The 15,307-nt window shown below is 40.7% G+C and overlaps 1 protein-coding gene across 3 annotated transcripts in view; it reads left to right on the forward strand.

Annotated features, from left to right (window-relative positions):
• Positions 1 to 15,307, forward strand: part of lef1 (lymphoid enhancer-binding factor 1) — a 36,876-nt gene that overhangs the window by 6,696 nt on the left and 14,873 nt on the right. The window lies entirely within an intron of this gene.

The following is a 15,307-nucleotide window of genomic DNA, read 5'->3' on the forward strand; positions in this document are numbered from 1 at the left end:
CAAGTATGCAATCTTATGGAAAATTAGAGTATAAATGTGCTCTTTAGTTTTTTATAATTCTTCTAATACGGATAAATATCCAAAAAATAAAAGTTCTGTGATCATTTATTTACCCTCATACTGCTCAAAACCTGTATATGACATGTTCTTCTGTGGAACACGAGAATAAGATATTTGGAGAAACGTCTGTGGTTTTGAAAAAAAGTTTTTTGGGAACCAACGTTCTTCAAAATGTCTCCTCTTTTGTTCTGCAGAAAAAAGTCTATGTGAGGGTAAAAAATAAAAACATTTTGTGGTGAACTATCCCTTTAATGCTCTGCTATACTGCAGCACCTGTTGAGGGTATCCCGAGGCCAGATGCAAGTGAAATGCACTGTTGTGTTTTGTCTTCGCGCCACAGTTGTCATCACTCCATTGCATATTATGTCTCCAGGTCCAGCTGTGACCTCAGGCACCCTCCAGCGGTCCGAGTTTATTTTGACAAAGTGGCAGACGTCGCGTTCTTCCCAATTTAGGTTGCTTATCCTTATTGGTTTCTCACTCCTTTTATTGAACGTTTGTTGTTAAATTTACTTTGTTCTCGTCCCCTGTTGTCTGAAGCTTGTTTTGTCCTGAGGGATCTAGAATTTGAACACGTGTTGTGAAGCTGCATACATGGTAAAATCACTGTAACTTACTTCTACGGTGTGAGTGAAAATTGGAAGTTTGGATTTCTGCTAATATCAGCAGATACCGAAGATGATTAGATTTAATGTTAATTCAATGTTAAATGGGTTATTATTTATGTTGTACGAATGCAAACATAGTCACATTGGGCCTCATCATGAAAAATATGTAAATGAATGTGTAAATGTCGAGTCATTTGCGCGTAAAACGTTACCTGAAAACTTTCCTCCGGATTCACAAATACTCACAAATACAAATACTGTAAACGTCAGATGTGATGGTGAAATGTGTGTTTGTTAATAAATTCCAATCTCTCGTAAACAGTGCGCGCATGCACGCTCATCCACAATTAGCATAATCTCCGCCTCTGCACTACAGCTACGCAAATTGCGTATCTAGAAATGCTGGAAGCCTCTGGTCTTCATTCTCTGGTTTGGCAACATAATTGCATAAATGCATAATAGGCTATATGCTTATTAATGAATAAATCAATTAAACCTTGTCCACCAAACTGTGTCTTCTGAAAATGGCCAGCTGGTCATCACTTCGCGTTTTTCCGGAGACGTGTTGTTTCCTGCTATTTGGAATATCCATGACAGTCTTATGTTACTAGTGGCTTATTTTAAACAATATTACTGAATCGGTCGTTATAAAAATACAGCAATGTTAACTTCTCCATTGTTATGTATGATGGTTGTTCAATGTAGTGTTTGTCCCGCCTCTCCTCCACTGTGGTTGGACAGCTGTGCAAAAAAAGGACAGTGATGAGCTCTGCGTTTTTCCCAAAGTTAAAAAAATGAAAAAGACCGGACCAAAGACCTCGTGAAATGTCATTATGACTCACAGTGCATCAAATAGAGCTGTCATTAGTTGTCTAAACAAGGAATACAGAACGTTTGAATGTTGTGCGCACCATTTACATGTCGTAGCTGTACATTTCTTTCGTACTAACTAACATTTTGATACCGGAAATTTATGTCAAATAGACTTTACGAACGATTAACACAAAAAATGTTCTGCTCGTGTTTAATGAATGAGACCCATTGACTGTGTCGTCAAACCGTTGTTGTCTCAAAAGGCCCTCGATGATGCAAAAGCTTTCTGTGTTTACATTAAGCTCTGCGATGAACTTCATTTGCACTTGTTCCGAGCTGAACAACAGAGCCTATGTGCCACTAGGTTGTGCCACTTTTTTCAAGCTCATTATTTTCTGCCGGGCTGTTTGTGTGTGTGGGGTGTGAAGAAGCTTCACATGCTCCATGGATCAGACAGGGCTGAAATATTCATGCTCCCTGGTGTAGGAGTTTGGGAAAGGGCTTCTCTGAGTTGCAGTACAAAAGATGGCTCGCCACCAGGCTTTATTAGTTAGGCTGTTTAATGGTTACACGAATGCAGACTCCTTCTGTGGGGCACATCAAACCATCTCTTTGATTCCATCCTTTTGCTCTCTGTCTTACGCACTGTTGTTCTCTTTTTTTTCCCTCTTATTCTTAGTCATTCAACTTATGCTTACAGAGGACAGAATTTGTGGGGGAGCTTGGCTATCAGCGCTTTTTGTGTGGTCCCGGCCATAAAAAACACCCTGTTCTTTGAATGAGAAAAGAGCCTGTCTTTAATTTTTGGGGAAACTCATAAAAGTTTGTCGCTCCTTTCATATCTGCCGCAGAATTGAAAACAAATGCTCTCTTTTCTCGCCCGCCTTTGAACTGCCCAATTATGTAGTCGTGAAAATAAAAAAACACTCTGTCAATCTCTCGTTCTCCCTTTTTAACTTCTTCCTTTTTCCATGTTTCTTTCTTTGTGGCTTTCTTTTCGTCACTCTCTTGTATAAAGGTGTGCGTGCGTGCGTGTGTGTGTTGGGGGGGATCAGTGATGTCAAAGTCAAAACCAAGAGCATTAAGAAAACTGGCGAAATGCAATCCAGCTGCAATCCGACATGACGCTGGAAAACGAGGGCTGTGGAGCAGAGAGCTACGGCGTATTCCCAGGGCGCACAACTGCTCGCGGCCTTGGCTTTGATCTCTTCAAAGCCTTCTGCCTCCTGCTAGATGAAGAGTCTTGGCTTTCTTTCGTGAGCACTGGAGAGAGAAAGTGAGCGAGCGAGAGAGGGAGTGAGTGAGTGAATTAGGGGGGTTGTTTTGCATGCGCACGCATGTGTGTGTGTTAAAGGAAAAGACAGAGAGAGAATGAGGGAACTTCGAAAGTAACAAAGACTGGGCAACAGGAAGTTAAAGGTGTTTTTTTGTTGTTGCCCTTTTCGGGTCAAAATCGATCAGCTCCCGGGAGTAATTATGTGCAATTCCACGCAAGCCTCAGCGGGTTATCTGAGGGACTCTGACCTCAGAAACGGAGACGCGCCGCGATAAAGGGGAGCCCGGGCAGGGACGGGAGGGGCAGAGGGTGGGGAGGTGGTGTTGAAAAGCAGGCTGTCCTGTTGCCGTCCAGCAGAGCAGAAAATGGGAGCACAATGCAGTGATTACCCTTGCAGATGTCCCCATATTTATGCCGGCAATGTTTTGGTGGCGTAGGCGGTGGGATTGCTCCGGAGCTAACGAGGCCCCTCTATTGTCACAGAGCGTGTGCCCGGTTCTGCCCCCTCAACACCCCCAGCACGCCCCTATCCACCCCCTCACAAATAACCACATGAGACTGTAACATGGAACGATTCCATCCCAGGTGTTGCGTTTGTGCAAGATACACAGTTACTTAGCATGTAGATAAAAACACACACACGTGGTCAACTAATGTTGAGTATTTCATTGGCTGATTTTAATACATGTGTAGCAGCGTGGCCAATAGGGATGCAATGTCTATATTCAGCTGGTATCTGTAACTTTTTTTTTTAGGTTAAAAATAGGGCTGTCACAATATCAGGTTTAAACTTCATGGTTATCGTGGCATTCACTTTAAAACTATTATCTTTTTATTTATATATTATCTAATATCATGTTTTTTTTAAAACAAATTAATAATGTATTCAGTCAAATTCTTTAATTCTGTTTATTTTTTTTCTTCTGTCTGGCCAAGTTTGTGGTTTGTAACTGTTGTGAATTCTTTACGATATTATCATACGTATGCTGCTTTTTCAATGCAAACCACGGCACGGCACGGGACTTTTGGGGGGTTTTCCACTGGGTACAGTACCTAGTACCTGACACTTTTTTTAGTACCACCTCGGTTCAGGTTCCAAGCATACTGTGCCGATACCAAAATGTGACGTGTTTACACACAGATCACTGATTGGGCGGAGAGAATCATTACCAGTAACACATGAATACACATTTTAATACGTAATATTTGGATTTCGTTATATGCTTCGTGATGGTAGTACAGAGATTGAGACCCTCAACACAATGCTAAATGCTACCGTAGCTTACCCTCTTGTGCCGTCGAGCAAACCAAATGATCGCTGTCTGCTCTTTGCTGTAAGATTTTCCAAACTCTCTTGTATTAGCAGTATTTTGTTTTGCTGCTATCCGCCAATGATATGCTCCATTACTCCTATGTTGTGCTTGTGTTTGTGGTGTTCACCGTGATGCTACAGCAGTAGTGGTGACGCAACAACGATTATAAGTTTATAATCTCCACCCACTTTGACTTGCTACTAAACTGCTGTAGAAACGAAACGTGAGCCGAAGTGAAATGAGCTGGGCCGAGCAGAGTCGTACTAAACCTAACGGTACCATGCTGTGGAAAAGCGGAAATTGGTAATCCGAATGTTTAATATCACTGTATTTGTCGGTATCGGTGTATTGTGACGTTGAAAAAAAAACATTATTGTGCAGTCATGTTTAGCAGTATTCTTAAATTATAAATGGATGTTTTAAGCATGATTTTACAACTAATGTAATTTTGAAGAAAACCTGCAGGTTTATGTTTCTAACTGAGATGGCGATAGAGAGCCTGTCGCCGTTACTGATTGAAGCTTTAAACAATATTAAATGTCTTTTGATTCTAATTTAAAGTAGACAAATAACACGTATGCCAAATTGCTGAAATTATTTTATGTGAGACTTTCTCAGAAATCATCATCTTGCTTGATCAATCTACTAATATTTACCACGGTTTGCACAAACTACGTAAGCCGCAGCCATTACGAGTACACTGTCATGTCAGGCTATTGTTAATATGGTTCATCAAACAAATTGACTGCTCTGCCCCTTTGATCTGATCTTTCATCTCTGAATCTGGCATTCGGCGCGGCAGTTACAGATCTCCACAGGCCTGCATTGTGATGTTTTTTCGCTATCACTAATTGATTTGAACCCATGTGGAGTGCGTTCATTTATCACTGAAGGGCCCTTCACAGATGTACGGAGGATCAGATATGAGGCTGCATATCCAAATGGACTCTAAAAGGGGTTTGCTCTGTGCTGTATTTTTAGGATCCGCTATTATTCATCCAAGCACTCCCAGAGTGTCTCTCGCTCTCTATTGGTGCTGATGTCAGACCTGAGGAGAGCAGGACTTTGTTTACCTCGCTCGCTTGTTTGATGCTAGATGATGAAACCTGTAAAAATCCTACGCAAGAATGCATTTGTTCGTCTCTGCCTTTGTGCCACATACAGTCTTCTCCCTGCCTCTCGTACAGTTATTAACTTCATCTTTGACTCTCAAAGGAAGTGCACATGTAATAAGGATATTAAATTTACAGCTTTGTTCAGACCCAGAGCGCTGAGGGCGGGCCCGTGCAATGTTGTGTCTAGAGTCGTGAACGTGGGCTGAGGCGAGATTTGGGAAAGGACTGGGACACTTTTACAGAGAGGTTTTGAAACTAGATTACAAATGATCTAGCATGTGTTAGCATTTTATACAACAAGCAAAGTTGACCATGCATTGTCCATTAAATCCTTTCATCATTTATTCGCCCTCATGTCACTCCAAACCTGTATAGGGATGCAAGGCAAGGCAATCTACCGAGGTTCATTTATTAACCATGCTTAAAAACGTCACGGTTAATTAATCGTAAAGGCTCCGTTACACCGCATGTTTCTATTTCACGGAACGGAACGTTGCAACTTACACAAAATGAAAACAAAGTTACACCAGTTTAAAGAGCCATGCTTCTCAGACACACGGAGGCCACGACCCACACTAGATCAACTATGGCAGAGACACCAAACAGCCTATCTTACTTGTACATTCACTATCAAGGCCGTAGCGGTGACCATTGGGCTTTCATTGCAATGTAAACAAACAAAGCAGCATCTAAGTTAGCACAAGAAGCGTCGCGTCGAGGACAGCTCACAGGATGCGGACATTCTGTATGCACAAGCTAAAACTCAAAGTTTACTCCTGACGCAAGTTGAACCAATTCAACTTATTTTATGTTATATTTCGAGAAAAGGCTCTATATCACGTTGATAAATCCTTTATAGTTTGCTGTAAATGAAAACAGTGGAGGGAAATAACGTGTGATCCGCTTGCTCTTAAAGGGACAGCAGCATAACAAATGTATCTGTTTTAATGCTCGTCAAACAACAAAAAGCGAAGACAAAACCGACTCGCTGCTCCTGACTGATCAACTTTAATAACTTTATTATGGTTTGATCCATATTTGTGATATTTAAAATGTGATCCCTTTATTCAGTTACTGTACCTGATAACCACAGTTAGACCAACCTGAAACGCCTAAAAAGCCCTGATAATTTTATTTGTGTGTTTGCTTACATTTAATTGTGCTATTGCTCATAATTGGATAATTTGTTCTAAGTTTATTACTAACTGATTGACTTTTATTATTAGAGTGAGGCTAATAGTTTTATGGTATTATGAGCTTATTATTAAGATTGCATGGGTAAAACTGATCAAAAGACATTATTATTAATTTATTACTTTTTGTGGCGGGCAAGTAACATTTTTGTCAGGGCCAGTAAAAATATAGAAATTAATGTAAGCATAATAATCGTCATAATTGTGTAACTGTGATTATTCCTCAGACTAAAATCGTACCAACAAAATCTATAATCGTTGCATCTCTAAACCTGTATGACTTTCTATCTTCTGCAGAATTCAAAAGAAGTTATTTTGAAGAACGATGGTAACCAAACAACATTGACCCCCATTGACTTTGATTCTGTGGACTACTTTCTTATAATATCTTATTTTGTGTTCCACAGAAAAAAAGATCATATATAGGATTTGAACAACATGAGGGTTAATGAACAGAATTTACATAATTTTTTGAAAGGAGATTTTGGATGGTTTTGATTGGCATTGACTAACAGTTGTACCTGTGTATTGTTCCCCCATTTTTAGATGTTTGGCAAACATTATAGATTTCGTACAGGAATTATTTCAAAGATGATTCATTTCAAAGATTTGAACATATTTCAGAAATGTTGATGGATAGTTACCTTCCTTACTCTTTGTCCGCACCCTCTTGATGTAACGATTACATGATCTCATTTCGGGTTTGAACATCGATTCAGAATTACTTTGCAATACTGTCAGCAGAGCACGTCATCTTTATTTACATTTCCATTTATCTAAGGACATTTAATGGACAAAGCACAAGAATGAAATCCCAACCCTTTGCTCAGTGGACACAGGGTTAGGCAAATTTTATAAATCTTTATCAAACAAAAGCCACGTTTCTTTTCGTCAGACCAGATCTTGGACCTGTTCCCTCTCCTGTCCCATTATCTCTGAGTTAAATCACACAGAGTCGGGCAAAACAAAGGCCTTGTGCACGTTTACATACCCCGCCGCACCGTCTAGCCTTGTTTGAACACAGCCGATGTTTTGTTTGCTGTAGCCGGGACAATAGTCACAAAAACTCCTTCAAAAGTATCGAATGGGGGTGGGAGGTGCCCGTCCTGTGTCTGATCCAGCTCTTGAGGGCTTGTTGAAGTGTTCCCCTACTCATGCGTGGGCCGAGAGAAGTCATTTTGTTCTCCGGGGGATTATTGTGCGGGTGTGTGCGTTCTCAGGCTGAAGGTTTTCGACGGCTGACGGTAAATTGAAGAGCAGTTGTATTGAGGTTAACTAGCTAATTCCTTAACAATGTGGGAAGGCCAGATTTTATTCGAGATGTTTGTTCGTGATGCGGTTTGTCCTACCTACAAACAAAGCAATGAGACAAAAGCTGTGTGACAAAGAAGAGCAGGGTTGTTACAATTGATCCTGTAGGCTTATTGAGTCATATTCTTAAATAATGAATCATCTTTACACAAGATTTTGATTCAGTGGTTTGTGGTCTTTGAGATATATTGGATTTTCTATAAAGATGAAGTTTGCTATTTATGTAATGCTAGCGACACCACAAAGAATTAGCAACACTGCTTTTTCTTGGCATAGCATACTGTTTTTTCTGATATATTTGTTGTGATATTGACACATCAATAAGAACTTTAGGTACATATCAATTCCAACTGGTTTGTTTGGATGAAGCATCTCGTATATATTTGGGCTCTTTCTTTTGGTCACATGAACAACCTCCTAAACAAAAGTAACTGCAAAGCAACACCAAAATCCCTTTCAGGAAAGTCATCCCACTCGGCGGCCAAATTTGCAAGACCTCCAGGCAGGTATTTCAGTCATAAAACACAAATTCCTATCAATGTGAGGGTGGGACGTCTGGTATCTCTGAAATTGTTTGCTATGGTCGTAACTTAACAAAACTTTTTGGACCGAATATTAAACCTGGCTGTACCATACATTTATTTTCTGAAGCTCAAAATGCACAAAAATAAAACATTTCAGCTTCACGACATACAAAGGCACACTCCCAGAGAATCATCCGTTTTTAACAATTGATAATTGGCTGCTTTTACTGACAGGCGGGATTTGGATGCTAGAAAGGCTTTACTAAGCATAACGCTTTCTGGGATATTTTCAACCATCACATTCTTAAGCAAAAACGTTACTATTTTACGAAAAAAAAAATAAACCCATCCGTTGTGTTAAATTAACCCCAAAAATGTGTATATCTGACCCAGCCATAGGTTAAAACAACCCAGCATTGGTTGATTTAGAACCCAATGTTTTTTCTTTGAACCGGCGCTGGGTTGAAAATAATCCTGCATTTTTTTGGAGTGAAATAATAAAACAGTGACATCTTGTGAACATCTTTAATCTTTCATATTGAAACGACTTTTTTGCCCACATCATACAACATCCTAGAAACAAATCACGCTACCCTGTTCTGCACATACCCGTTTTCTTCAGAATCTAGTTCACGAAGAACTTTTTTGACAAGTTTGCTCGTTGGTTTGCTCCGTTTTATTTGAGGTCTCACAGAGGGGTCACAGGCAAATTGCTGTGATGGTTAACACGATCGAAATAAGATGCAGATGTTATATTGTAACAGAGACCCTTATGTTCTCGTGCCATGCCGATGTTTATGTAGCGTTTGGAGCACAAAGCCACATCTTCTGCTATGTAAATGAGCTTTCTATCGATGTCTCTGTCTCACCCTCCCCCCTGCTCTGCCTTCTTTTCTCTCTCAATCCTCAACTCTGGGCTGCGAAGCTCTGGCTTTGTTGCAGCGAGTGTGAAACTAGGTCACTACCCGACATCTGAAGTAGCTCCGTTCACTGCCGCCCCCTTCGTCTTATTTTGCAGGTGAGCTTCGTACATTCTCGAGCGCTTACATGCGTGCAATGCCGCGTCAACGTTTTAATCAAATATTAACCTGATACTCTAGGCCTGCAGAGATGGAACGGGAGGGAGTGGATTGTTGCACCCCTCCATCACAGGGACCCCCACAGGGTTCATTCTACTCTCTATGCTAGTTCCTCCCAAATCCAGAGTGACGTTCATTCGCACGGCGCATACCTGTGTGAATGTGCTGGCAAAACTGCACGGGGCAGGCAAATCCCATCCTTAAAAGTCAAGTCAACTGTTCGGAATGTGTCAACCCTCTCACCGTAATTTTTCTGATTTAAAGTCATCTTAACGAAATTCTCTTGTGTGATGCTTGTCCGCAATTTTCCTTGCCATGGTTGCTACGATGTTTTCGTTTTTTTGTCGTTCGTGCATTCAACATGAACTCTCATTGAAAGTAACCTGCAGTGCATTTAAAGTACCCAAATATGCATTGCATTGTGCATGTAAGCCTGTAGTCGGTCAAGAGATTTTATGCCAAAAATAACCAAGCAGGAGTGAAAGCTGGCTCAGAATAAAAGGAAGGAATATATTTTCAATCATATGCTTTCTGCAGCGAGCACTAAAAACGTACCACAGTTTCCACAAAACGGATCACACACGTGTGTTATTTTGGCACAAGGTAAAATTCATGTGACTGCGTGCATGCTCATGGCGTGTGCTTTTGGTCAGCGGGGGCAGCGATGCCTGCCGGACGGTCCCCTTTACTGGAATGCGTGACCTTTCCGTGGTGCTTTGAAGTGACCAGGGCCCGCTGTGAAAATGAGCCCTGCGTAAGCCGCGAAGTTGAACGTGCCGCGGGATATGGAGAGCTCTGCCAAACCCTTCCACTGGCTCCACGCAACGCCAGAAATGTAAACACGGTCTGTTAGTTGTCATCACAATCCCATCATTCTATAACTCAAATAAAATTGGTTTTGTCCAGTATGTTGCCATTTTTAGAAGCATATTTTCACGTTCAGCCTCATTTTGTTAGCAGGTATCAGATTTGAGTTTGTTTGACGGTTCGAGTTTGGTTTTGTTTTGGTGATGGTAATGTGGGTTTCTGGTTTCAAAGGAGATATGTTTGATGTTTCTGCTTTTCTGTTTGCCGCTGTCAGTTTTCTCCGTCGTACCCTGAACTTTAGCATGCCCTGCAATTTACAATTTTGAATTATCCAGTGGCTGTTTCAATTTATTTAAAAAAAAAGTTTTTACATCATGCTACAAATCATTTATTTGTAAAAATCTCAAGCATTTTTATATAATTAATATAAATTAATATTAATATATTTAATATGGTATACCTGCTTTTTTGGTTTAGCTTTTTTGCTTTGGTCTTAGTTTTCTGTTTGTGTGTGATCAACTATGGTGTTATAGAAAAAGTGACCGTGCTTTGTATAACCACTGTTTAACTGCAAATACCGTGGTGAAACTATGGTAAACAATTGTTAATTTGTGGTCACTGCTGTCATTTAACTGTAGAAACCATGTTTTTGTTTATATTTGTATTAAAGCCATGGTTCATTTCTTGTATGTGATGCCTACATACACCAACCCTAAACTAATTTAGCGTTTTAAAGGGACTTACTGCTGGGAATCCTAAGAATAGAGGATTGGGATCTTTCTCGGTCTCTTTTCTTAAAGCCCTCAGGGCAGGCTTTCCTTCATTCGTTCCCCCCTCTTCCTCTCCTCCAGCTCTCCCCTCATGCTCTTGTTTGTATCATTACCTTGGGCATGTGACATGTGCCACCAGAGCTCTTCATTAATTGGGTTTGGTTACATTAAGCCCCAGAGCCAAAAGGCCATCCTGCCAATATCACATTCCATTTATGACCTGCCACTCCAGAACGGGTCCCTGTCTTATTTAAACCATTCGGCACTGTGGTCGCTCACTTACTGTTTTTTTTAAAGGGACCACTATATCGAGTGAGCTGTGTGTGTTCATCTTTTGTTGTTTAAAGGTCATGCATTCACATGGCTGTGAGTATGAACACCTGGTCTGTCCTTGGTGGGTGTGGGTGAGAGCGAGAACTGTTTTGGCCAGTAATGTTGGGTGTGTTTCTATTCAAGAGCAAACTGTCTTTTGTCCAATGTTTAAATGGTTTAAAATCATCTTGTACTATTTCCTTTTTATCACTTTCTCTGATTTGGTCACAACGATACTAATATGATCCAGGTTTAAAAGAAGTCACACTTGTAGAATAATGTTGATTCAACAAAAAAAGTTTTACCTATGCATTGAAAACTTTAATTGGGTGATTCATTTAATGACCAAGAATGATATTTTGCTATGAATTCAAATTTGAAGGTTTAACTTGTACACATAAATTCACGGATTAATTTTTCCATTGTGTATATTTATAGGCCTCCCTTTTGCTTTTGCTTTCTTTCTTTCTTCTTTCTTTCTCTGTCTCTCTCTGTCAACAAACTGAACAGCAGGGCTTCACCTACATTTCTAGCTGTGTGGCAATCTGTACTTGGTACTTAAGTTTCCGACTCCCTGAATGTTTGCGAAACACCTAACACTCTTTTACGCAGTGGTTTTATTGTAGCTGCGGGCATGAAGATTTCTCATTGCATATAAATTACAGTAGAGAGAAGAGATCATTATAAATGCCCCCCCAAACACCACGGAAATTAGATAATTGAGTGGAGGACAAAGGGCGGGTGGTGCGAAGAAAACATTGGTGGGGTAACGTCAACAGTGTCGTGGAAGTGAGAGTGGAGGCTGACTATTTAGTGGTCTCTAGCTGACAGAAAATTTGTTCCCGGCTGTGTTTGGCATGATTTATTTCTTTGCTATCCCTAAGAAATGTTTATGTCAACGTGTTCCTAACTTGGTAGAGCTCTGCAGAGGTGATGGGTTTGATGTCAGGAGGCTTTAAAGGGGTCATGTGATCGTTTGTTTTGGATGGAATGTGTATACACAATTTAAGTTTCAAAAACGCTGTATTTTCCACATACCGTGCATGTTTGTCTCCTCTTTGCTCCGCCTCTCTGAAACGTGCACATTGTTTACTAAGCTCTTCGCACCGAAAAGTGAGGAGTGCTTTGATTGGCCAGTTAACCAGCGAGTAGTGATTGGTCGAATACTGCAAGCGTGTGACGGAAATGTAACGCCTCTTACCATATTTGGAACATCAGGTTCCAAAGCAATTGTACTGACAGGTACGCCCCCACCTTACTTGTTTATACATTTGGGCGGTCTTAGTCAAACCATACCATGAACTGACGTAGATTTGTGGGGGTGTGGTTACACGTGGCGTTTCAGGAAGGTCAGAGTGAGCTTTTTGATAGAATGCATCTTTTGTCTAATACATGCATGGGCAACTTATAACACACCAAAAACACGCCATACGACCCCTTTAATTCAATTCAAGTGTGGTTCCATTCATGTATAATCAAATAATTTTTTTTTTTAACAAAACTTTCCAAAGTACATTTCAGATAATTTTTTTTTGATTTTTAATCTCTTTGTTTATAGGTTTGTGTAACTTTTCTGTTTGCTGATTGGTTGAATCGGTGAGGTCTTGGTGGATTGTTGAAATAACGGCTGTCCATTTTGTCTACAAACCAGTTGCACCCAATTGCATTGCTTCTCATTTTCTCTCTCTGGAATTACTATGGGCCTTCAGCCAGCTTGAGTTCTGCACAATGAAATTTCTTTTAAAACCACATCTAAGGGGCTCTAGAGGCAGGCTTGGCCAGACCTGCTTATAAAATTCTAAATGGACATGCTTCTTTTCAGATGGCACCGCCTCTCCGCAAATATGAATAGAAAGACATAAGCCTATTATTTTCCTTCATAATAAAAAAGAAAAGGGGTGGGGGGCATATGACCGTGCTATATCCTGCCGCCGCAGCCTGTGAAAGTCTGGCCACCATGAGATCTTTGGGATAAATCGCCACTGCACCATCTGACCCGGTTCCTGCGGTCACTCTGGGTGTCCGGCCACTTCCTGCTCGGATTGGGCAAAAGTCATTTTTGTTTAATACGCCGTCGAGCTGGGCTGGGAACCGGGTGGTGCGGCTTGTGATCTTAAACCACCTGGAAAGCTTTGAATGGCCTTGAGTGGTGGTCGAAACCGGCTGCGTGACTTCTTTAAAACTATGGAAGGCCGAAAGAGCCAAATCCACATTTTTGGAAACCTCGTATTTTAAATTTGACATTTATTTCCTTTTTTTCTTCTTCCAAAAATTGAATGCTTTTTTGAGGTTGTGAAAGGTTTTGCCTCTGGGAGCTGTGAATTGGCACAGCAGTCTCGAGGTTCCCTGCTGGATTGTTGGCTTTACAGGGCGCTCTGAGATGGCAGTTTATTAAGAAGTTGAGCGAAATGAGTTGTGACAGCTGCAGCGGAAAGAACAGAAAAGAGGTTCCGATCAAATAAGGTGGAACGCGAAGTGCCACCGTACACTTTTAATGGGTCCTGTATGTAAGAACCCCTCATTGACACAATAGACGTAAAATTATATTGTGCAGTGTCTTTTTATTTCGTTTATTTGACCTGTTTTTAAAACTCCTTTTCTTCTTTAGACACAGGCTAACGGCTTAAGTAAAAAACACTATGCCAGTCTCTTATTTCTCTCCTGGTGGGAAAGCCAATAAGGTCGGAGAGGCGTAAAATGAAGAGGGAGGGTGAGGATGCTATCGTGAAGGCTCGTCTCGTTGGCTATTGGCCCGAGTCTCTTTATAGTTACGAGGACAAACCAGTAATAAGGTTGCTTATAAGGTTTAAAAAGAGTCTTTGAAAACTTGTCCAGAGAAGCACTTTTGACCATGAGTAGAATATCTAATGATATTTTTATAATAAGAATGATAGTACATAAAGAATTGATCGCTACTCATTTACCATGTTTTCAAATTTGAATAACAAATGATTTTTCTCAAATTTAAGGAGTTGGTTGGGTTGAGACAAAATCATTAAACAATTTATCAATGGGTCCATAATTTTCAACAAACAAGCATGTTCTAAAACCTATGAACTGTTTTACTGTTGTGTTATAGTTGCAGGCAGAACAGTGATGGATTTTCGGTCTGTTCAAATCATAAGGCCAACAGTACATCGCAACTCAAAGGGCATACAGATTTGGACAGCTTTTGCATTGTTAAATTGTTTCACAATGCCATAAAGAACCATTTTTTTTTGTCTGAATGGTTCAATAAATAACCAAAAGCATTTTCTTTCACAAAATGTTCTTCACTGTGAAAAAGGTCATTTAGATTCCCAAAAACAGTAATAAATGAGGAAACCAAATATGGTTCTTCTCTTGCATTAATAACCTTGTACAGCACCTTATTTGACTTTCTCTGAACTCTTACTTTAAATTCCCAAAAGTGCCTTTGTTTTCTTTCATTCATTTGTGTTAAGCCATTAAACCGCTCCTCAAAACTGACTCTACAGCTTCTGCTGTGCTACAACATAAAAACACAACTCTCTTGTGTGTGAGAGACTGCGAAATAACATCCCAAACCACAGACGCACGTTTCCCGCCCCGTGGAAGTAGCGTGTCTGCCCCTGAAATTGCTCTCTACACCTGCCTCTCTTACCAATTAGCTGGCTGGGAACGGCAACCTTTGCTCCCAAATTAGAACAAACCGCTAGTTCATGCCCGCAGGACTTTTGTAGATCATTTCTAACCCGCCTCGCCTTTCTGATGGTTCTGCGATTTATGATTCAGAGTCGCATTTAAAAATGATAACGGAACCTTTAAGGAGGCATAATGATAATTCTGATCAATATCTGTGCTTGTTTTTGTATGTAGTTTCATGCCCCTGTGACATGGCCCCCAACTCAAAGTCACGGTTGAAGGAAAACTCAGTTTTGCTATAGTAGTTGCGTTCTTATGCGTGCGTATTGAAAATACGATTCGGCTGGAACTCGTGACGTCACAGCGACTGCAAGCGTAAGGAGACTTTCACAAATTTCCTTTCATATGCGATATGCGGGACTGTGTGTGCTGGTTCCTGTCAAGAGCATGGCTTTGTGAATCAGCTCTAGAGTTGCATGCGTGTGTGTGTGTGTTGAGTCCACCGCTGACGTTATTAACCCTG

Source organism: Triplophysa dalaica, chromosome 2, assembly GCF_015846415.1.
Source record: "Triplophysa dalaica isolate WHDGS20190420 chromosome 2, ASM1584641v1, whole genome shotgun sequence".
In the NCBI taxonomy this organism is placed as follows: domain Eukaryota; kingdom Metazoa; phylum Chordata; class Actinopteri; order Cypriniformes; family Nemacheilidae; genus Triplophysa; species Triplophysa dalaica.